General features: G+C 42.3%; 1 protein-coding gene across 4 annotated transcripts in view; it reads left to right on the top strand.

Annotated features, from left to right (window-relative positions):
- The window catches only part of Csgalnact1 (chondroitin sulfate N-acetylgalactosaminyltransferase 1), a 331,610-nt gene that overhangs the window by 3,018 nt on the left and 305,974 nt on the right, over nucleotides 1-22,618 (top strand). The window contains exon 2 of one of the 4 annotated variants that reach the window (XM_076914248.1): nucleotides 14,017-14,295. The exons of 2 other annotated variants lie outside the window; for them this stretch is intronic. The gene's annotated coding sequence lies outside the window, so the exon portion shown is untranslated. Of the gene's footprint in view, nucleotides 1-2,280; nucleotides 2,301-14,016; nucleotides 14,296-22,618 lie in introns of those variants that run through there. One more of the 4 variants, XM_076914249.1, reaches the window with a different exon arrangement.

The following is a 22,618-nucleotide window of genomic DNA, read 5'->3' as shown; positions in this document are numbered from 1 at the left end:
TTTGCTTAATCTCTCAATGTATTTTAAATAGCCTTTTCTTCTAAACGGATACTTGTAGGATTAAAGTAATATAGATTGCCTTTCAAGGGATTTTATATAGCCAGTTGAAGCCCCTCCCTAACCTCTTCTTCTTTCTTCTCTGCCTGTTTCTTTTTGGAGCTACATTAAGATGCATCTTTAAAGTGTCTTTTTACATTCTACAATGTGGCATTAGTGGGTATCTTCTGTGTGAGAAGTTTTATTTAGGTTAGAGCCTCACCTATGTAGCCCAGGCTGGTCACATCCTTGCAGTGGTCCTTCATGAGCTACCACACCCAGCTATGAGTTTTGAAAAGCCCTTGTATGTTCTGATTTTAACGAAGTTAGTCAGGCTTGAGAATATTTGTTGAACAACTTAAAGGTGTCTTTCTTTCCTAGATGTAACTTGTTGTTTGGTAAAAGATACACTGACAGTGTATTTAAAGAAGCATTACTACCCCCAATATAGCCATATTGTTCGCAAATAAATAAGAGAACATTTTCAGGTTTCTAGTGAGATTTAATTTGTTTTGAGAAACTAAGCACGTTTACTCTGCACTGAAACGTCTGCTAGGGTAAGAGAAGTCAGTACCCCGAGACCCCAAATCTTACAAAGGGGTTTCTCTTCTTATTTAGCAGAACCTTTCTGAATTCAGAAACATTAGAGACATCCAGTTTAGATTTCCCCATGTTGTGATTTGAAAACAAGGTAATATGATTGTTACTGTTTTTCTATGACGGTCTAGGTCAGTCTGTGGCCAAGGAACAAAATAAAAGGACTAACTTTGATTGTGAAGGCCATAGATGATTTATTATTATTATTTCCCCCAATTAAGCAGAATTCTTTGGATTGCTTTTAGGGTTCTGGCATATCAAAGAGTTGTGCAGATCCTGTTTGTACAAAGGAATGCTTTTCTAGAAACGGAAGAGGTTTTAACCTCCAGCTAGGGAAGGGCTTGGCACTTCTCAGCCTGTCCTTCCTCTTCCCAAGACTGAAGCCGAGCCTCAGCCAGAATGATAGACATACAGCTTGCTGCAGAACACAATGATTTAGTTTGGGCAAGAGCCCCGCGCTGACAAAGATTATGGATGCTTGCCCAAGGTGCAGGAAATGAATGGCTCTCTCTACCTGTGAGTCATTCTTAGAGACCTGCATTTGGGAGGTGCCACCTGTAAGGAAATGACAACTGTGAGCTAGAATTTTTTTTGAACCTATCACTTAAGCACAAGCTGCATAGATGATTTCTGTTGTTTTTAGGCAATGCAAAAAAAAAAAAAAAAAAAAAAAAAAAAAAAAAACCAAACATTTGGTTATCCTGGGGTCGCATCTGCTCCTTTGCTTTATTTCCACACACCAAGAACAGTTGGGTTGGTGAAGAGGGAAGCAGCCAGCACAGTAGGTAGGTGTGAGCTGTCTGTTTATGCTGATTGATTTTTGTACTCCCAAGGCATAGCTTAGTTTAGCAATTTTCACTGCTAGTTTTGTGAACATCAACTATTCTGCTCCAGGGCACCCTCAAAAGTGACCCTGTCTTGTTTTTCCTTCTCACGCACTTAAAATGTTCTTCAGAAAGGCTCTTCCTAGTGTAGCTGTAGCTGACCTTGAATTTGTGAGCCTGTTCCTGCCTAAGCCTTGAGAATGCTGGGATTATAGTCAAGTGCCACCATACTTGCTGCTAAACTGGCCAATAGGTTTTAATGGTGCCTCTGCTCACCCATGAGTTGTCCTTGTACAATTTAGTACTTGGGTATTCCTTTCATGTGTGATTGACCATCCTGGGCCAGGTTGTTAAGCCTGGCAAACACATAGCACATTAGAGTTCAGAACCAGTTACCTCCTTGCTGGGTGCTGCTGTGTGGCACATTCTACACAGTCATGTGTAAAGTGCTGTCTATAGAAGTGCTGAGAAGAATCCCTACCACATAATAAATTGTATACATACATATGTATGTATCTCTCTGTTGGTGTTTATTATAATTATTGCCTGGGTTGCTTTTAGTATAGATCAAGATCACTATAGCCATAGAAATACGGGATGGCAAATATTCAGTGAATTTAGTACCTCTGGTAATACTTGCAAAGTCGGATACTTCATTGAAGGTTTCTTGTTATATTCCATTGCAATACAATTCTTTCCACTAGAAAATTGGCTAATGGTGTGTTAAGTATGGGACATGAGGTGCTCATGCAGTCTGCACAGCCACTTCGGGATACGTATACTGTTATTATCTGTACTTTACAGGTGAGAGAACGAAGGTTTTGGAGATGATACTTGTGTAAGGTGAGATGCTAGAACTGGGCCTTAATCTACACCGCCCCGGTCCCACCCAGAATGTCCACTCTTCCCAGTTCCCCCTCCCATGTACATGTGAGTGGGCATGCAGACGTACGTAAGTACCCACGTATGTGTAGGCCAGAGGTAAAGGCAGGGTGTTGTTTCTTAGGCGCTATCCCCCACCACTGGTTAGGCTGGGTTGTCTGGATAGTGAGTGGAAGTAGCTGGATAAGAATTCCATTGTCTCTGTCTCCCCAGCACCAGGGTTCCAAGTGCACACACACCACCATAGCCTGAGTTCTCTGTGGATCCTGGGGACCAACATAGGTCATCAGGCTTGCAAGCCTCTTATTGACTGAGCTATTCCTCAGCCTCCACCATAGATTTGTTTTTGTTGTTGTTTGTTTGTTTTTTTTCAGCATAAACTCCTTGAATTGACAATTGGGCAAATGTCTCGGAGTTCTGAGGATTGGTGAAACACTAGGGCATTGATTTCCATTCCGTTATTGTATTGGTATCTATTTCTGAGCAGGATAGAGCAAGATAACCAATGAAGTTTTACCAGGCTTGCTTCAGCACTTGTTACATTTATGTTAGTGCATCCAGAGTTTTTTCTACTAGCCCAAAATATATTGTAAGTAACTTTCCTATGTGACCATGAACTTTTTTCTTTTCTCCTCCTTCCCTTGCCTCTTTTTATTCCTCCCAAGATAGGGTTTCTCTGTGTATCTCCAGGTGCCCTGAAACTTGTACTGTGGACCAGGCTGTCTTCAACCTCAGAGGTCTGCTTGCCTCAGTTTTCCCAGTGCTGGGATTAGAGGCATGCCCCAATGCTGTCTGGCTGATGGTTACCGTCTTACCAAGGCACTTTGCAGGCGAGTTGTCAGAAGAATATACGGATAAAATCAAATATGTGGGTTTCAGAATGTAAAAGTAAAGATCGGGGCCAGTCACTCATGCATTCATTGAGCAAAGTGCATGTGTTCACATTATATAAAGGTTTTCTACTAGATAATTCAAAAATTATAAAGAGGGGGACAATGTAGGGAGAGGGTGTGTGTTGTGCCTTGGAGCTGAGCAGCGCTGGGTTTGTTAGCACAGCTGGACCTCTTCTTAGATCCCCAACTCTTAGTTTCCGTGTATGGATTTTGCATGCATAATGGGGACAATACATTTTTGACTTCTTGCCAGAATTAATTGAGATCTCAGAAAAATGCCATGCCACTGGAAGTAGCTAGTACCAACCACAGTGCCCCCCTGCTGTTCTTCTTTAGCTATCTCTTCTCATGGTCTCTCCATCCTTCCCTTCTTCCATCTAGTACTGACTGGTTGGAGAAGCATAAAAATAATGATACCTGAAGTCCAAGGTAGAGTGTGATCAACCCTTGAAAAGAATGTTGTTTTTTTTTTTTTTTTTTTTTTTTTTTTTTCCGGTTCTCCCTCATGGAGCTGGGGCAGACTGGGCAATGCTATTAGGTAATCGGTGAACTGGCATTAGCTAACCTAGGCTCCTTACCCCACTTGGTCATTTTCAAAGCTGACCAGAAGAAACTGAGTTCCAGGAGCCTATGGCACCTCAGTGCCTACTGTAGATGCTCTTGATGCAGACTAAGGCTGGGCTGGAGGGTAAGAAGAGGGTGTTTAGGGAAATTGGAACAAGTTAGAAATGAAGTTTGAGGTAGGCCAAAGCAGAAAATGTTTAGGATATTGGGGTATGCAAGGCCAGCTCTTAGCAGACTGTACTTGAGGGGGCTGGGCCAGTTTGGTGGTTCTGAATTACAGAGCTTACAGACAGGCTCTGCCCAGGAACTCACAAGAGAACTGAAGCCCTTCTGTATCCCCAGCTTCATGTATTGCTTACCAGACACGTCTATCTCCCTAGACTCTGACTACAGGCTTTCCTGAAGGTGGTGTATCCTAGAAAAGCACGGAGCTAAATCAAAATTATTAGCTTTCTGCCAATTCCCACTTGAGATTTCAAGGGTTAGTTGATATCACAGAAGAAATGAGCCTCCTTTCCCCCCTTCCATTTGGGAATTTGGTTAGAGACAAACATGTCTGTTTTACTGTGTGGCAGGGAGCCAGAACCACCGGGGCCTCTGGGTGTGTCTTGTTGGCACAGCCTGTATAGTGGGCTGTGTTGTAAGGCCAGGGTGGGTTTTACCAAGATGTGCCTGGTGGTTTTATGATAATGAGCAGCCTTGTTTGGTGTGCAGTGTAGATGCTGTGTGTGGTGGGGCAGGAATGTGGGCTTTACAGAATCATCACAGTTAGGACCAGCTCATTCGGCCATGGAGCAGGAGGCCTTGCAACGTTATTTATTGTGTGATGGCACATAGGCATAAGCCAACCCTTCTGTAAATAGGACCTGCCCAGGTGCAAGTGAAGCTTGAGTTGGGGTTTTGAAAAAAATAGAAAAAATTAAATGCAGGACAGGGTTATAAGAACCATTTGTTTAGAGCAATTTACAGTAATTTTCAAAATCCCATTTTATGGGATTCATACAGTGTATTAACAGAAAAGCAACAAGCCAGTTTTAAAAATACAACAGAAGGAGTTTTGAAAAAAAAAAAAAAAAAGAGGAATAATCCTTAAAGTGAAATTCAAGTTAGTTAGTGGATTTGGCGAAGATTGTTATAATGAAGATACCAAGAGACCTGAGATCCTCAGAAAACGTGGGAACCAATGCCTGCAATGAGGAAGCAGTGACCTGGAGAGGGTGGCCTTGGAGCTGATGTGGGTTGGCCAAAGTTCAAATCTGGACAGTTCCTTTGTGTTATCTTAGGCAAGTCAATTCTCTAGATTCTAGTTTCTCATCCAGAGTATGAATCAGTTTATCATGGTTTTTATATTCAGAGGTTTGCTCATTAATTGAGATGTTTGTAGCCCGTGTTCTGCATGGCAGGTGCTTAATACATGGAAAGGAAAAGAACTCTTCTCTAGTTTTCTTTTTGGAGGAAATTTGGGAGACTAGAAGGAGACTGCTGTCTGCCCTGGATCTCAAGTCTCTGAAGTCTACTCTTAGATAGTTTTCTTATTGTCTTCAGTTCTTAGATTGTTACAAGTCAATATGACTTTGGATTCCCACTGAGCACATGCCACGGAGGTAGGTGAGATGAATCCCAGAAGACCACACTGGGTACCCATATTAGTTACTTACTTGTTGTTATGACAAGATACTATATAAAGCAACTCAGGGAGGGAAAAGTGTTTCTTTTGAGAGAAAAGTCCATGGTGGTGGGGAAGACACACTAGTGAGTGGGCACACATGGTTGCTGGTCTCCTTACACTCACAGTCAGGAAAAGAAGAGCCATGGTTACTGAGTCTCGCCTTATTTATCCATTTTATTCACTTTGGGACCACAATGCGGGCAATGTTACTGGCAACATTCAGGGGTCGTTCCTACTAAATTAAACCTCTCTGGAACATTCTCACATGATGTATACCTAGAGGAATGTTTCCTTGGCAATGAATTCTAAGTCCTGTCAAATTGACAGTCAAGATTGGCTACCACGGTACCTTTACAGAGCTTAAGTTTTTGATTGAGGGCAGTGTGACCAAGGCTTTTGTTAAGCAATGGATTTCTATATCTCCATGAGTCTTTTGACTTCTATGAACCTAAGTAAACTACTTATGCTGCCTTTTGGTAACCTGAGTTACCAAAAGTAACTGAGTACATAGGTGGGCAGTCAATGACCTCATGAATCAAGTGTTGAATGTCTGTGGTCATTGAGAACCAGGGATGCCTCTCTCCAATCCCTGCTCATATTTTCAAAATAGTGAATTTTACTGGTGGCCAAAGGTGTCTTGTGCAAACACAAGAAAGTGTTTGCATTTTTAGCTAGGGAGGTGTAGTAGGGAGGTAGGCATGAATGGTTTGTAAGTCTGATTGCTGGAAAGCATGAGAAGGTGTGTGTTTGATGTAGTGCTGGGTTAACTTAGGCTGAAAAGGGTGCAGAGAGTTGTGGTTCTCTACTAGGACTGCTGGCTCTTTTGGGGACTGGATGGCAGTGTGAATGGCTAAGGATTGTGGCTGTTCTTCATCACCAACAAATGAGAGTTAGGGAATGAGTGGAGTAAGCTTCAATGAAGTTGGCTTTGATAATCCAATAAATTCATGTGGAGGCTTGAAAGGTGGCTCAGAGGTTAAGTGTATTGACTGCTCTTCCAGAGGACCTAAGTTTGACTCCCAGAACCCATATGCTGGCACATAACTATCTGTAACTTCAGGCCTACAGGATCTGGTATCCTCTTCTGGCCTTCTAGGGCATGATACACAGACATACATGTAGGCACAGCACCCAATTCACATAAAATGACAAATATTAAAAAAAATCAATATAAATTAGAAATATAAAATTAAAAATAGAATGGCCACACTTTGATTTGAATGAGGTGTTTTTCTCCTATAGGGCTTGCAGAGTCCACACAACAGTATTCTTGAAGCTAGAAGTAATGAGAAGACCACTGGTTAGTAAAACTATAATCATAACAACAATAGTACTTCTGAGATCATTGGTTTTATGTCAGTATGTTGCAAAAGTCCCAGCTCATTGGAGACAGTCTACAGAGTATCACTGTGGGGATGCAGAAGGCCAGGCGGGACTAATCTAAGATGGCACAGTGACCAAGTGACAGTAATGCAACTGACAGCTCTGTCTGCTCCCAAGTTTCAGACTCCTACAGAGAGATAGTGTGTGTGTGTGTGTGTGTGTGATATCTCGGTTTTACTTGTATAGTTTCAGCTTGTTAGTTAAAATGTAAAATGCTTTTCCTCTGCATTGCAAATCTATGATCTTTCTGAAAATAAAGAGATTTTATTTCTAAGAATGGTTCTGAGGAATTGTTTGGAGGCAAAAATGGGATGCACATATGGAAAGACATGGCACGTGTGTCACTGGGCACGTGTGTCACTGGGCACGTGTGTCACTGGGCACGTGTGTCACTGGGGTATGTGTGTCACTGGGGCATGTGTGTCACTGGGCATACATGTCACTGGGCACGTGTGTCACTGGGCATATGTGTCACTGGGGCATGTGTGTCACTGGGCATATGTGTCACTGGGCATATGTGTCACTGGGGCGTGTGTGTCACTGGGGCATGTGTGTCACTGGGGCGTGTGTGTCACTGGGTATGTGTGTCACTGGGGCATGTGTGTCACTGGGCATGTGTGTCACTGGGGCATGTGTGTCACTGGGCGTGTGTGTCACTGGGGTGTGTGTCACTGGGCATGTGTGTCACTGGGGCATGTGTGTCACTGGGGCATGTATGTCACTGGGCATGTGTGTCACTGGGGCATGTATGTCACTGGGCATGTGTGTCACTGGGGCATGTGTGTCACTGGGCATGTGTGTCACTGGGGCATGTGTGTCACTGGGCATGTGTGTCACTGGGGCATGTGTGTCACTGGGCATGTGTGTCACTGGGCATGTGTGTCACTGGGGCATGTGTGTCACTGGGGCGTGTGTGTCACTGGGGCGTGTGTGTCACTGGGGCATGTGTGTCACTGGGGCGTGTGTGTCACTGGGCATGTGTGTCACTGGGGCATGTGTGTCACTGGGCATGTGTGTCACTGGGGCATGTGTGTCACTGGGCATGTGTGTCACTGGGCATGTGTGTCACTGGGGCATGTGTGTCACTGGGGCGTGTGTGTCACTGGGGCATGTGTGTCACTGGGGCATGTGTGTCACTGGGCATGTGTGTCACTGGACATGTGTGTCACTGGGCATGTGTGTCACTGGGCATGTGTGTCACTGGGGCATGTGTGTCACTGGACATGTGTGTCACTGGACATGTGTGTCACTGGGGCATGTGTGTCACTGGGCATGTGTGTCACTAGGCACGTGTGTCACTGGGCATGTGTGTCACTAGGGCATGTGTGTCACTGGGGCATGTGTGTCACTGGGCATGTGTGTCACTGGGCATATGTGTCACTGGGGCGTGTGTGTCACTGGGGCATGTGTGTCACTGGGGCGTGTGTGTCACTGGGTATGTGTGTCACTGGGGCATGTGTGTCACTGGGCATGTGTGTCACTGGGGCATGTGTGTCACTGGGCGTGTGTGTCACTGGGGTGTGTGTCACTGGGCATGTGTGTCACTGGGGCATGTGTGTCACTGGGGCATGTATGTCACTGGGCATGTGTGTCACTGGGGCATGTATGTCACTGGGCATGTGTGTCACTGGGGCATGTGTGTCACTGGGCATGTGTGTCACTGGGGCATGTGTGTCACTGGGCATGTGTGTCACTGGGGCATGTGTGTCACTGGGCATGTGTGTCACTGGGCATGTGTGTCACTGGGGCATGTGTGTCACTGGGGCGTGTGTGTCACTGGGGCATGTGTGTCACTGGGGCATGTGTGTCACTGGGCATGTGTGTCACTGGGCATGTGTGTCACTGGGGCATGTGTGTCACTGGACATGTGTGTCACTGGACATGTGTGTCACTGGGGCATGTGTGTCACTGGGCATGTGTGTCACTAGGCATGTGTGTCACTGGGCATGTGTGTCACTAGGGCATGTGTGTCACTGGGCGTGTGTGTCACTGGGGTGTATGTGTCACTGGGGCATGTGTGTCACTGGGGCATGTGTGTCACTGGGCATTTTGTCACTGGGGCATGTGTGTCACTGGGTATGTGTGTCACTGGGGCATGTGTGTCACTGGGGCATGTGTGTCACTGGACATGTGTGTCACTGGGGCATGTGTGTCACTGGGCATGTTTGTCACTGGGGCTTGTCAGGAGTTGAATAATGTGTTTCTCAATTAAACACAAGTCTCATTTTCCTTCTGAAATGTAGCGTGTGCAGAAGGACCAGAGATATTTTCTACAAAGTAAATACAATTGAAACACTTTCCTTATAGAATTTATTTACCATTGTGAAAATTGTTTCTGATGGTTGGGTCTGGTCATTGTGTAGGAAGAACTTACACAAAAAAGAACCATGTACTTTTGATCCCAAGTCTACTGTATTTCCTATGCTTAGCAAGTGAAAAGGTGATGTGATGAGCTGGGGGTGGAGCTAGATTGTAAAGTACTTGCCTTGTGTACATGAAGCCCTGGGTTCCGTCCCTGTATAAAACTAGGGATGCTGGTGCATGTTAGTAATTCCAGCACTTGAGAGGTACAGGCGGGGAGACCAAGAGTTCAAAGTCATCTTCAGCCACAGAAAATTCAAGGTTAACACAGGCTAGGTGAGATAAAACCAAATAAAATAAATAAAACCAAACAACTAACCAGGACATAGGATTGTGGACACTTTAGCTGCTCTTACATCATCATTGGGTCAGTCTGTGGATCCCTGAGTGTGAGGACCACAGTTCATGCTCCCATCACCAGCCGCTCGCTGCCACTAACATTTTTGATATATTCCAATGCACATGGTAAAGTTAGCACAGGATGTATGCACATGAGGCTTCCAATGAATACATATAGGTCACCAAATACAGGGATTCTGTAATCAAAACGCTTAGTCAGAAACAGTGTTCATGAATAGGCAAAGGACTCTCTGGTACCTGGTTTGTGAATGGAAAGCTGACCTGGGTAAACCAAGCAGAAAACTCATGCTTAAGGTCTTTTACTATTACATACAGCTAGTAACTGTGCCTCTTTTCACTATATCCCTGTTGACTGTGTGCTTTCTTAAGAATTACCTATAAGCAAATTATGTATTCATCATCTTGTGGCAGGCTGGATCTAATACAGCCAGGAAGGCTTCCAACATCTTAAGTGCTCTTGAAGGTAATAAAAAGGAGGGCTAACTACCTAGCTGAAGTGATTGTAAGAGAGATGTTGGACATCTTGACTCTCTGGGATTGTGACACCAGCAAAAGTGGCTTTAAAAAAAGACAGCTTTGAGAAACATCAAGGACATGAACCAAGTTTCAAATTATTATTTATTTTACTTTTTTAAAAAATTAAATCTATGGTGTTGGTGTATCTGTAGTTGAACAGAGCATGAGGACTGTACTAAATAATTCATTGAGTGTCTGTGGGTGAAGAGGTAATTTTAAAGTATGTGGCTGGTGTTCACAGTCAGAGCCTGTGAGATTTTACATTTAATGATTATACCTTCCCATGGCCACCCGTCTTTCTCTTTAATAAGCAATACTCCTTATCAGGCCTGATTTGTGTACATTGATTGCACCATTATACTTGTTAAATATTAAAGCATTTTCCCCCCTGTGTGAAGTCTAATTAGGCAAAGTGTTCCATGCAAGCCTGGAATTATCATTCAGAATAATAGCTCAGTCATTACCTGTGACACATACCTCAGTCTGCTGGATTGTGGACCTTTTATTCACCCCCTAATGAGAACACCAGAGTACTGATCTCAATTTCTGTCTCTCTCTGTCGTCTCTCTCTGTCTGTTTGTCTGTCTCTCTCTCTGTCTCTCTCTGTCTCTGTCTCTCTCTCTCTCTCTCTCTCTCTCTCTCTCTCTCTCTCTCTCTCTCTCACACACACACACACATCAGCCCTCAAGAACCTGAACATTGAACCTAGAGTTCACACATCCTATACAAGCACTGTGATGCTGAACTATATCCCCAGCCTTTTTTCTTTTCTTTTCTTTCTTTTCTTTTTTTTTACTATTTACTTACTTTTCTATTTTAATACTTGTTATTAACATTTTTGTATGCATGTATGTGCATGTTGGGTGTATGCACATGTACATGTGTATTTGCACGTGCGTAGGCATGTGTACACTCGTGGAGACCCAAGGTTGCTGTCAAGTGTCTTTCTCAGTTGTTTTTCACTTTATAACTTATATTATAGTCTCTTGCGGAACCTGGAACTCACCTTTTTGGCTAGTTTGGCTAGCCAGCTTACTCTACGAATTTCCTGTTTCTGCCTGCCTTTAGCTGAGACTACAGGAAGCTGCCATATCCTGGGTTTTATGTGTTTTTTTCCTGATCCTAACTTCAGTCCTCTTGCTTTTATGGCAAGCACTTCATCTACTGGGCCAGCTCAAAGTCACTTAATTAATTAATTAATTAGGTAATTAATTAAAATTAATATTAATTAATTGACCTACAGGGTCTTGTGTAGTTTAGGCTGGTCTTGAAATTGCTGCGATATTGAACTCCTGATCTTGCTTTTTCTCTTGAGTGCTGGGATTGTAGACTTGTGCCAACACACTTGGCTCTTATGTCTTATTTAAAACTCAGATAAAAAAATATCTGCATTCTTCTGTGGACCTATGCATATGTACAGGTGCTTGCATACACATGTAATATGAGGCTGATGGATCTGAAATAGATTAGGCCCAGTTTATGGCTTGTTACTCTCTGAGAGAAAAGCTTTTAAGCCACGGGTTTCCTGTAATGTCTGGTTATCAGGCTAATAGGTTTTTCCTCTCAGTGGTCTTTGCAGTGCATGCTGGGGTTTTCAAAAGTGCCTGTATCCTGTCACAATTACAAACAAGCAGCAGCATTGTGTTCCACTTATGAATATGGGAATCGGCGTGCATGTCTTCATAAAGTGAAAAGTTAGTTCCAGTTGATTTTTAAATGTGGTCAGATAAAAAATGAGATTTGGCTCTAACTTAAAATAGGGACAGGAAGCTCAGAGAATGGACCACCTCCTCCAAATTTTCTGCTTCATTAGTGAGACATGGAAGCTCAGAGGAAGCAAGCATGGCACGCTGAGGTCCTCATGGATGCTAGAGGTAGAAACAGACCTGCACAACTGCACTTTCAACAGGGAGATCCTTGGCAGAGAATGACGGGAGGACCATTTCCCACTCCCCAGGCCCTTTATGCATGGTGTATTAGTAACCTGGGGAGCTTGGAAGGTTTTTGAGGGCAGATTGCTGCCCATGGCCAGCTGAAGACAGGGTCCATGTCATCTGAATTATCTGTGCTTATAGAAGAATTTGCATTTCCTATTTGCTAATTGGCAGATTGCTGGGAACCGGAACTCAATGATTTAAAATCCCAGTGTGTCCTTGGAGAATCTTGGTGTTCTGTACCCAGTTAACTGAGTAGCAACAGCTGTCAGGCAGGGATCCCAGGGAGTGCTGGCTGCAGCTGGGCAGAGGCAGGGCTCAGCTGGAGAACTGGGCTTCCATGTCAAAAATCTCAGTGTCTTGCTTGCTTTTTGTAGCCTGCAAGCAGACTTACTAGTTCTGCATATCTAACCTGAGACTGAAGAGGACCCAGAAAATTCATGGGCCAACCTACTTTAACAAACAGCTGTCAGTTTTTATAGTATGATGAATTATCACGTGAGCTCTGAGGTGTAATGTATCTGGGTTCGACCAGCTGCCATTCACTAACTATGAAAATAAGTATTAGATTGCCACTGTGTCTTGCCACCTATCACCCCACTCCTTCATCTGCAAAGCAGGAGAAATAGCAAGTCTTTATGTTTAGTTTGCTATGCACAAGGAGCTATGTCAATGCTATAGGGGATGGATTTCTCAATACTGTTAACTGCTTGCTGGATTTTCTTCAGTGCTCTACCACAGATGTACACCTTAGAGGAATTTATTGTTTTTGAGATAGGCTGCTGACATGGGAAGTTTGACTAACACCTTAATAGGCTAGTGGGAAGTTACTAAAATAAACTGCAAAAGAAACAAAAATGGACACTTTTCAAAGGAAATAGCAAACCTCGGCTTCACATTCCGTGAAAATCCTCCATATTCTGAGGGCATAAAAGGCATCAATGTAGCTTTGTACCAGGGCTTTGTACCAGGATTTGTGTAGCTTCCGCCTGGGATCTGAGGCTCTGCCGTTCTGTCTTCCTGAGGAAGCTGTCTGAGGAAGTCTCTCTGGACCTTTAGAGAATGTTGCAGGGGGGCTTCGTGGACTTTGTGTCCCTCAGGCCAGGGGCCAGAGATGTTCTGGTGGTAGAATGAAGGGATGGCTGGCAAAGTGCATTGGCGTGGCTCCTGTATGTGATCTATCCTCCCTCCCTCCCTCCCTCCCTCCCTCCCTCCCTCCCTCCCTCCCTCCCTCCCTCCCTCCCTCCCTCCCTCTTTCTCTGCTTCCTGTGAACCAGACCTGGCCTTGTATGGTGATAGAGCAAGCCTGGAGCTGTCACCTCTGCTCCAGGGCTCCATGGACAGAGGGCAGAGAAACAAAATTCAGGAAAAGGGAGGGTGGATGGTGTGAAGAGAATACCTGAGTGGACCACCCCATCCCAGGAATGCGGGTCAGAGAGACCAGTGAGGGATTCGCCAAAAAAACCTACAAAAGCACACATGAGAAAGACAGTCTTGGTTTAAATATGCCGTGGTCTAGAGAACGTGAAGGCTTTTGCAGTACTGACGATTAAGTTCGCCTTCATATCAACATAGCAGCCTAATAAAATAGCAGTTTATTCCTCTCTTATATAGAAGTAACGGAGTAATTCATGGAGAGTCTTTCAAACAGGTTCCAGGAACAAACTTCACTCCACCCATGGCCTATGTGTGTCTCAGAGGAGGCTGCTGAAGTCCCAGACGAGATAGGAAGGAAGAACAGAGGAAGGTATGCTCCTCCTTTCAAGGATGCCTTCAGGATATCAAACCCAACATTTTTGCTCACACCCCATTCACTAGAGTTTAGTCACCTGGTCACATTTAGCTCCAAGATTGAGAAGGAAATGTGACCTTAAGCCTGAATAGTTGTGAGTCCAGCTGATCATTGTGATTCTTGTCTAAGGCACCAGAGGCTCTCTGTGACCTCTGTCATTCCATTTTTATGACACCTATCAGGAGCTCTTGCTCCACACTTGCAGGAACTGTGCAGCAGCTATGGACCAGAGAAGGAAGTAGGCGGAAAGGGAAGACACCACAGTCTGCCTGTATAAACCTGGAAGGGTGAGGAGCTGAGGCAGAAGCTCCTCCTGTCTTGGTCTTCCTTGAAGGTCAGTCTACACACTCAACTCTCCTCTTGCTGCATTTTGTGACACCGCAACCTTGGGGACTTTCTATTACCTCCCAGTGGCTGGAGACCGTTTCTGCCTTTGAAACCATTCTTTGCTTATCAAGAGGAACACCCGCTGCCAACAGTGAAGGTATTTTTAACTTAATAACTAACTCTACATGTAGCTACTGTGCAATTTCAACAGCTAAATTTTAATAACCACCCTTTAAAACTTGCCCGATAATAACCAGACCAGGTTTATATTTTTGTTAATTATCTCAAGAAATGTCTGCTGATAGCAGGATTCATAAGGGGGGATTTACTTATGTTGAGGGGTTTAATCAGATTCAATTTCTCTTCTCCAGGTGGTCCCGTTTACGCCCTTCCCCCACTCCCTGCTTTTATCACACCACTTCTGGAAGTTAAATGATTTACTCTCTCCCTCTTTAGTTTATCTCATGGAATCTTTTCTACAAGTATTTAAGTTAACAAGTCAATAACTAACTAATCACCCCTCCCGACCCATCTCCTTTTCTCTTCTTTTACAAGATCTTTTTTTTTTTTTTTTTTTTTTTTTTTTTTTTTTTGACTTGGCCTGATCTCACTTGGGACTTGCTATATAGACAAGGCGAGGCTAAAACTAAGAGTAGTCCCACTGTCTCTACTACCCAAGTGCCGGGATCACAAGTGTTAGCCAGCACATTTCACCAAATCTTGGTGCCTCTTCCTAAAAAAACACAATATGGAATATTTAAAACAAAAACATGATCCTGGTTGTTTATCATTTTACAAAATTAACACATTAGGTTATTGTATTTTATAGTGAGCATTCATGTGCATTTGCCGAAAGCATGTGTGTGTTTGTGTGTGTGTATGTGTGTGTGTGTGTGTGTGTGTGTGTGTGTGTTTTCACTCACTGTTCTTGCAATTTAGATATTCTGGGATGTATACACTTCTGATACATTGCTAGAGGCTCTTATGTTGAGAGTCTGTTAGCAGGAAATGTTCTATGAGTTTGAATGTGACCTGTCCCTCACAGGCTTGTGATTTTGGATACCAGCTGTTTTATGGTACGTGGCCTGGTTGGTAGAAAGTGAGTTATTTATTGGTGGTGAGCTTTATGGCCTCTGCTTCTGACCCCATTCTATCAGTACTTTTACCTACCAGTACATGAGAAAGGGCAGTAAGAAACTCCTACCTCCCTGGGGCCAGCAACTTCTCTATGCCTCCCCTCCATGATGGATTGTATTCGCTGGAACTATGCAACCCCCTTCCCCAACATCCTCCTTTAATTTACTTCCATAAGGGTGAGAGTGGTGAGATACATAACCAATACACTCCCTTGCTTTTATTTGTCCAATGATGGCATTCTATGCTTATTTCTGAAAGATGGCTTTACTAGGGACAGAGTTCTAGCCGGGGGTGGGGGTGTGGGTGTGGGTGGAGTTACTAATTCTCAAGCTTCAGACACTGGGGGTTCACTGGTGTTTCAGGAGTCAGTTATAAGCCATTTTACTCTTTTCTCTTGATACTTTCAATGTCTTTTCCCCCCAATCACCTCTTCCTTCTTTTGAATGCTTTTGATGGTAAGGGAGACTTTCTTGTGTGGATCTTGTTTGGGATTTTGTTGCTTTTCGTACAATTCAGTAAGTAAATTGCTTCTCATTAACACTGTAGAATTCTCAGCTATTATTTCTTTGGAGATACCTTCTCTAATAGTATTGTCTCTCTTCCTGAACTCCAGCAAGAAACACTATAGAGTTCTTTCTCTTTATTCCTTAGTCTATTTCTACATTTCTACCCCTATGGAATGTTTTCAGAATCTTTTCTTTTTAGTAGTCTTCCAGTTTTTGTTTTTGTTTTGGTTTTTTTGTGTGTTTATTTTCTGTTGTTGTTGTTTTGTTTTTCGAGACAGGGTTTCTCTGTGTAGCCCTGGCTGTCCTGGAACTCACTCTGTAGACCAGGCTGGCCTGGAACTCAGAAATCCACTTGCCTCTGACTCCCAAGTGCTGGGATTAAAGGTGTGCGCCACCACCGCCCGGCTGATAGGAACTCTGGAAAGTTGACATCCTCACTATTTCTGTCATTCTCAAACTGACCTAATGTTTTATGGAGAATGAGTGTCTTGAGTTGTGTTATTCCCCCCCACCACCTTTGTTTGTTTTTTAAGACAGGGTTTGTCTGTAGCCCTGGCTGTCCTAGAACTAGCTCTGTAGATCAGGCTGGCCTCAAACTCAGAAATCTGCCTGCCTCTGCCTCCCAAGTGCTGGGATTAAAGGCGTGCGCCACCACTGCCTTTAATGCCCGGTGAATCTTTTTTTTTTTTTTTTTTTTTTTAAATAGAAATAGAAACAGTTCATTAAGAAAGGGAAAGTTGTATGTGGTGGTGCACACCTCTAATCCTAGCTGAGGCAGGGGGATCACTGTGAGTTAGAGGTCAGCTTGATCAGAGTGAGTTCTAGGACAGCTAGAGGTTCATAGTGAGATCCTGTTGAGGGAGGAAGAGAGGGAAGGAGGGAGGGAGGGAGGGAGAGAGGGAGGGAGAGAAAGAGAGAGAGAGATTCCTGAGAATAGAAGAGAGCAAGGATCAAGGGAAAGGCATAAGCACAAAAAACCTAGAATAATTTCCTCAGTTCTATTTCCTATTTAACAATCCATTTTAAAACTATATCCAATATTACGATTTGAGCATGAAACACCTGCATAGGCTCCTGTTTTGAACACTTGGTCTCAGGCTAGTGACATGATACTAGGAGCATGACTTGGGAAGGTTATATGGTTCCCCAGTCTTCCCTCCCTCATCTCTTTCTGCTTCCTGACATGAAGTTAAGATTCTTCTCTTCCGCTTGCTCACATGGCCAAAGCTTTTGCTAAGCTTATGGGACTGAGAAACCATAGACTGAGCCTTCTGAAACAGTGAGCCAAACCAAACACTTCCTTCTTTTTCAAAGTCGTTCTTGAGTATTTCAGTCATAGCACCACAAAGGACTATACAGCATGGCAACTAGACTATCTCTTAGGTTTCTAACTAACTGTGGACATATCACATATGAGCGTTTCCAGGTAACAGACTTTGATAAAGTAGGTCTACATTTTCGATAATTCCTTTTTTTTAAAAAATCTTTGTTTTTGAGCCTCTAGTGATTTTCATTCTGCTCTAAGCACATCCAGTAAACCATGCAGGAAGTTCTGTATGTACATTGGCATTGGAGGAAAAGTCACAATGTGGTAACTCAATGTAAGGATTCCTAGTGAGACAATCTGGCACTAACCTTTTCTGTAAAGGGCTATGTGTTGAATACATTAGACACTGTGGCCAATCACAGATAATATGTAATGATTGAACCTAGCTGCATTCTAATATTTATAAAAGCAAGTGGGCTCTAGTTTCTGAATCCTGGTATGGACACCTCAAGTCTTCTTCATGTTTAAATAAATCAAAGTACTTTGCACTATAATTATTTTAATCAAGAAAAATGAAAAATTGCTGTTGCATGCTCTTTAGCCAATTTTCATTGAACTATTTTTATAAATCTCAAATACTATTTTGCCTTAAAAAATGTTTGCTTGTGGGGGTAGGGGAAAATGTTCGCATTCCAATGTCGTCCTCTTCTGAGCATGAAGTGGAAAATACTCATTAAAAGTGGAGAAAGAAAATTATACAAATGAAATTAGTTCAATAAGTTTTTGTTATGTTGCATTTTATTTTATTATTATTGTTTATTTACTTAACCTAATTTCTGTACTACATATTTAGTTGGCTTTGAATTGCTTCTAAGTATCAGACTTCTTTTTGTTGTTCATATCATATGTGCACGTGCACGCACACATACACACACACACATGCACACCCACAGCACACATACATATACACACTCACACCAAATGTACATGCACCACACACTATATACAGATATACACACAATCACACATACACATATCACATGCATATGCACATATATTACACACATACAGCACATACACATACTGTACACACTCATACACACAATCACACACCACACACACAACACAGTCACACACAGTATGTACATACACACTCACACAGACAGTATACACACATAAAACACTTATATACACTACACACATACACACTCTCACACACACACCACACGCTCATGCACACATATACACCACATACACATACACACACACACCACACACATACACACACAGAGGCATGTTTTTATACTTGTAATGATAAACTCTCTTATGGTTTTTCTGTGACTGCGTATTTTTCATATGAAATTGCTAGTTGGAACTTTTTTTTACATCTTCAAGATTTTGTTCTTTTAGGTATTTCATAATTTTTGGACATTTTTTGTCACATTCAGGTATCTCTAAATGACTAAACATGTTTATGTTTATATTCTTTTTTCTATGATTCTGATACCTTTAACTTTTGTCAATATGATTTTGTGAAATTTTTCCATTTTTTGCTCATTGCAATGTTTCCACTTAAGTGTTTGTGGTATTTTATTTGAATGTTTGGTCACACAAATCTTATCTTTGAGAGTTTTATGTGTATGTATGTGCTTATGTGTATATAAATGTAATTATGTTGTATATATGGTATATGTGCATATATGTGTATGTGTGCGCATATATATATATATATATATATATATATATATATATTTGTGTGTGTATGTATGTATGTGCACACACACATGTGCACATAGGCTGGAGGTCAAGGTCAAATGTCTTCCTAAGTTGTTTCTCTCTCACTGAGCCTAGAGCTCACTGATTGCCCAGAAATTTTAGGAATTCTGTCTCTGCCTCTTCAGCTTTTATGTGTATTCTCGGCATTTGAACTCAGGTCCACATTGCTTCTGAAGTAAGTCCTTTCCTGACTGAGCCATCTTTCTAGCCCTGAATTGCTTTTGAGGCCTATATTGAAATTAATTTTTTCAGAGATAACTTAATAAAACAATTTCTTGGAAGAATCTACCATTCTTCTTTGGTTTAAGTGTCATCTGAGGATGCTTATCAAAGGCTCAGTGTGGGAAATCTGTCTTTAGATTGGTGATATTGGTTTAGAGGTAGGGCCTATGGGGAGATTATTAGATCATTTTGGGCATGCCTTCAGAAAATATAAATATTGTTTTCAATGAATGGGTGTATTCTTTAAGGAGTGGGTTGTTTTAAAAACAAGCTTACTCCATACATATGCTTGGATTCTTCTACGTCTGGCCCTTTCTCTTTCTGTTCCTCTGTCATAGTGTAACCCAGTCAAGATGGTACCTATCAGAGGCAGAGCACACAAGGCCATGCCATCTTGAATTTTCATCCTACCAAACCAGATTCATCTTTTTCTTTATAAGCACCCAGCCTCAGACTCCTTATTATAACTAAAGAAATGTGTATTATAACTTTCAAAAGTCCTTCAAAAGAAAATCTTTGGTATTTTGAGCCATGCTAGGTTAATATCATCCTATCAGTGTTTGAAGGAACCCTAGTTAGGCATTTTCACTTTCATACCTAGAGCCATTGTTGAGCTATGCAATAATTAACTTTCTTCATTAGGACATATTTTTCTAGTCTAGTTCTTAACATTGAATCTTTGGGGGAGGGTTCTCTACATGGGGTCCCTCTAACAACCTTAGACCCAGTGTATGATGAAGATATTGTCTCCTGTCCATCTTCCTGGCTCAATAAATAGATGTTGAGACTGTAAGATTGGCACGTGCCCCAATTAAAAAAAATGATATCTCTTATTTCTTTGGATTCTTGCTTTCCTATTGTTTTGGGGTTTTGAAGATCTTCCTGTTTTTCTTGTAATGATACCATAATTCAGATATGCATTTATAATATACAGAATATGCATGCACACATATGCATATGTCATGTTTTTTTAGTTCAGTAACTAAGAATTTGTGCAGATTGCTTTTGGCTCTCTAGCCTGCCATTTTACTGGCAATGGGGTTCTGGGCTTTCTTTTCCCTCAGATGTTCTTGTGACCTCTCAGACATACAGTCAAAAGTACCACTCATAGGTAGAGACTCATTTTCCACCTCTCCCCTGTGTTAAAAAGCAAGGTGTAGACAAGTTAAATTTAGCAGAGTTTATCTGAGCAGAGTCAGTCAGCATCCGGGATCAGTGGAGGTTCAGAGAGCTCGACCAAGTAATGAAGGTGGGGGCAGCAGTGCTCATAGCTAGAGAAAGGAGGTGACATTCAGATAGAGCTTTGGTGGCTATAGTTCAGGGTGTTCCTGATTGTTGGCTGTGTATAAATGACAGAAGCTCAGGTGCTATGATTTCCTGAGAGTCAGCTATTTGCTGCTAGAATCACACTTAAGGTAGGTTGCAGAGTATTTAGGGAGTTGCCATGGCAACATAGTATGTATCCTTATGGAGATAGCTTTAGATCAAGCTTCATATAGTTTAACAGTTGGTACCAAAGTGTGGTTTTCCTATGCAAGGCAGAGCCTACAACTTTTTACTTTTCATCTCTTCTTGATAGAGAAAACTTTTACTGCAGGAATGTTGACACAGAATTGGAAGGGACATTGGAAACTGAAGTTCAGATAATTATAGTTCTGAAGTTTTTGCATCAGCTTGAGTGTGATGTCCCAGGAGCAGTTGCAGGGGGTGGATAGATGGCCCTGGACCCCTGGATCCCTGGATCCCTGTTGCTGCAGTGGAATTGACTGTAGATTGATTTTTAGAGACATCTAGACCTCCTGTATGTGCCCTTCAGTTTGGGGGCAGGCACTCTGCTGTGCTGATGCAAGGGATATCTAGGGTGATAGCTGAGGTTCCTCTCCAGTTACTTGCAGGTACATTAAAATAGATTGAAAACTAATGGTCATTAGTGACAACAAATAAAGCTTAGTCTTTGCTCACGGGAAGGAGGCATGGTGTAGAATTCTCGCATCAACTCATATTGTTGCTGAAGGTCAGCATGCACCCAGGTGCATAAAATAACATGCATAATTTAGCACAGGATGCTTCTCTGTCAGCAGAAGGATGTAGGCTGTGCAGCACACACAGTGCATTGTGCAGCACCATTGTTACCCTTTGATTAAAATTCTGTCTTAGGGACTGTGGGAGGAGGTTAGCGATAACCCGTATTGGCATCCAACTTCACGTGTCACCCAGCTGCTGCCTCCAAACTGAAGTCTGAGACAATGGGGTTTGATTTGGTAGTTATCCTAGAGAAAGAATTGATTCATTCTTTCTAATGGAAAGTACAGGGTTTCAAAGTGGGAAATAATGGAAACTCTTACGTTTAAATAGAATTTCACATTGACGATGGGTGACATGTGGGGGGGGGCGGGCTGTAGATGTGATCATGGAATAGAAGCACACCACAAGGAGCATGTGCCAAATGGCCAAGGTGCTTGGTGAAATTCTAGGCTTGGAATATACAGACACTCATATTCGCTATCAAAGCATTTCACATGCAAAACTCTGAGTTAGGTGGATTGATGAATATTCAGTTGTTTATCCCAAATTTCTATTCTTTATCCAATTAGCTATTGATCCTTAAAAACCCTTTGCCTTTCAACACAGTCGACCTGATCTCCAAAATAGAAGAATGGGTGCCTTTATAATATAACCATTTCAAAGTATAAGCATTACGCTTTTATCTGCCTATTTTTCAGATGTATTTGTTATGGCTACTTGTTTTTACTTTTAAAAAGGACAAACTGACAATAACCAACATATTGAAGTTATAAGATACATTGAGGAATTGTTTCATATGTGTGTATACATGTTTGTGTGAAGATCAGAGGATGATCTTGCCATCTGAGAGAGCATACCTCATTAGCCTGAGGACTGCTCCACAGGCAAAGCTGACTGGCCATCGAAACCTGTGACATCATTTATAGAGTCACTAGATTATCCTGCCACTCGATCACATTTGCCAAGAAAATAGTTTGTGTGTCTTTTGATCTTTCATTCCAGGTTTGTTATAAAGTTATGAACCTTAATACTATTTCACCTGCTTGTCCTTTTAACACACCACATATACCCACACACATGCACACACACTTGCACACACACTCACACAATACATACTCACACACATGCCCAATGCCCTCATATGCATACATGCATGCTTGAATGCACACACCTCCATTCACATGTACCCACACAAACGTTGAGCTGCTGTGTGGGATAAGTTCTTTCTGGTACTGAGAAGATGCCTCACAAAGGCACAGCTGATTTTTATTTAAATTCTCAGTCATTGGAGAAAACTTAATATCAAGTGAAAGGTCAATTACTAGCGAGTCAGAGTTTGTTTGTGTATTCTTGTCTTCGAGATGGTTTCTGAATTCAGTCACTGATCCTGGGATGTGTTTTATGGCAGCTGATAAATAAAGTTTACCATAGCTGACATTTATTGATTTTAAATGGATGTATTTTGTTGCAGGGATCCTGTTAAGAACTCTTCACCCCCTGGAGATAACAGGAAATTAAAAATAGCATTTTTGGGTGCAGATTTTTCT

Source organism: Arvicanthis niloticus, chromosome 16, assembly GCF_011762505.2.
Source record: "Arvicanthis niloticus isolate mArvNil1 chromosome 16, mArvNil1.pat.X, whole genome shotgun sequence".
Lineage (NCBI taxonomy): Eukaryota > Metazoa > Chordata > Mammalia > Rodentia > Muridae > Arvicanthis > Arvicanthis niloticus.
This window is presented reverse-complemented; position numbering and strand designations above follow the sequence as displayed.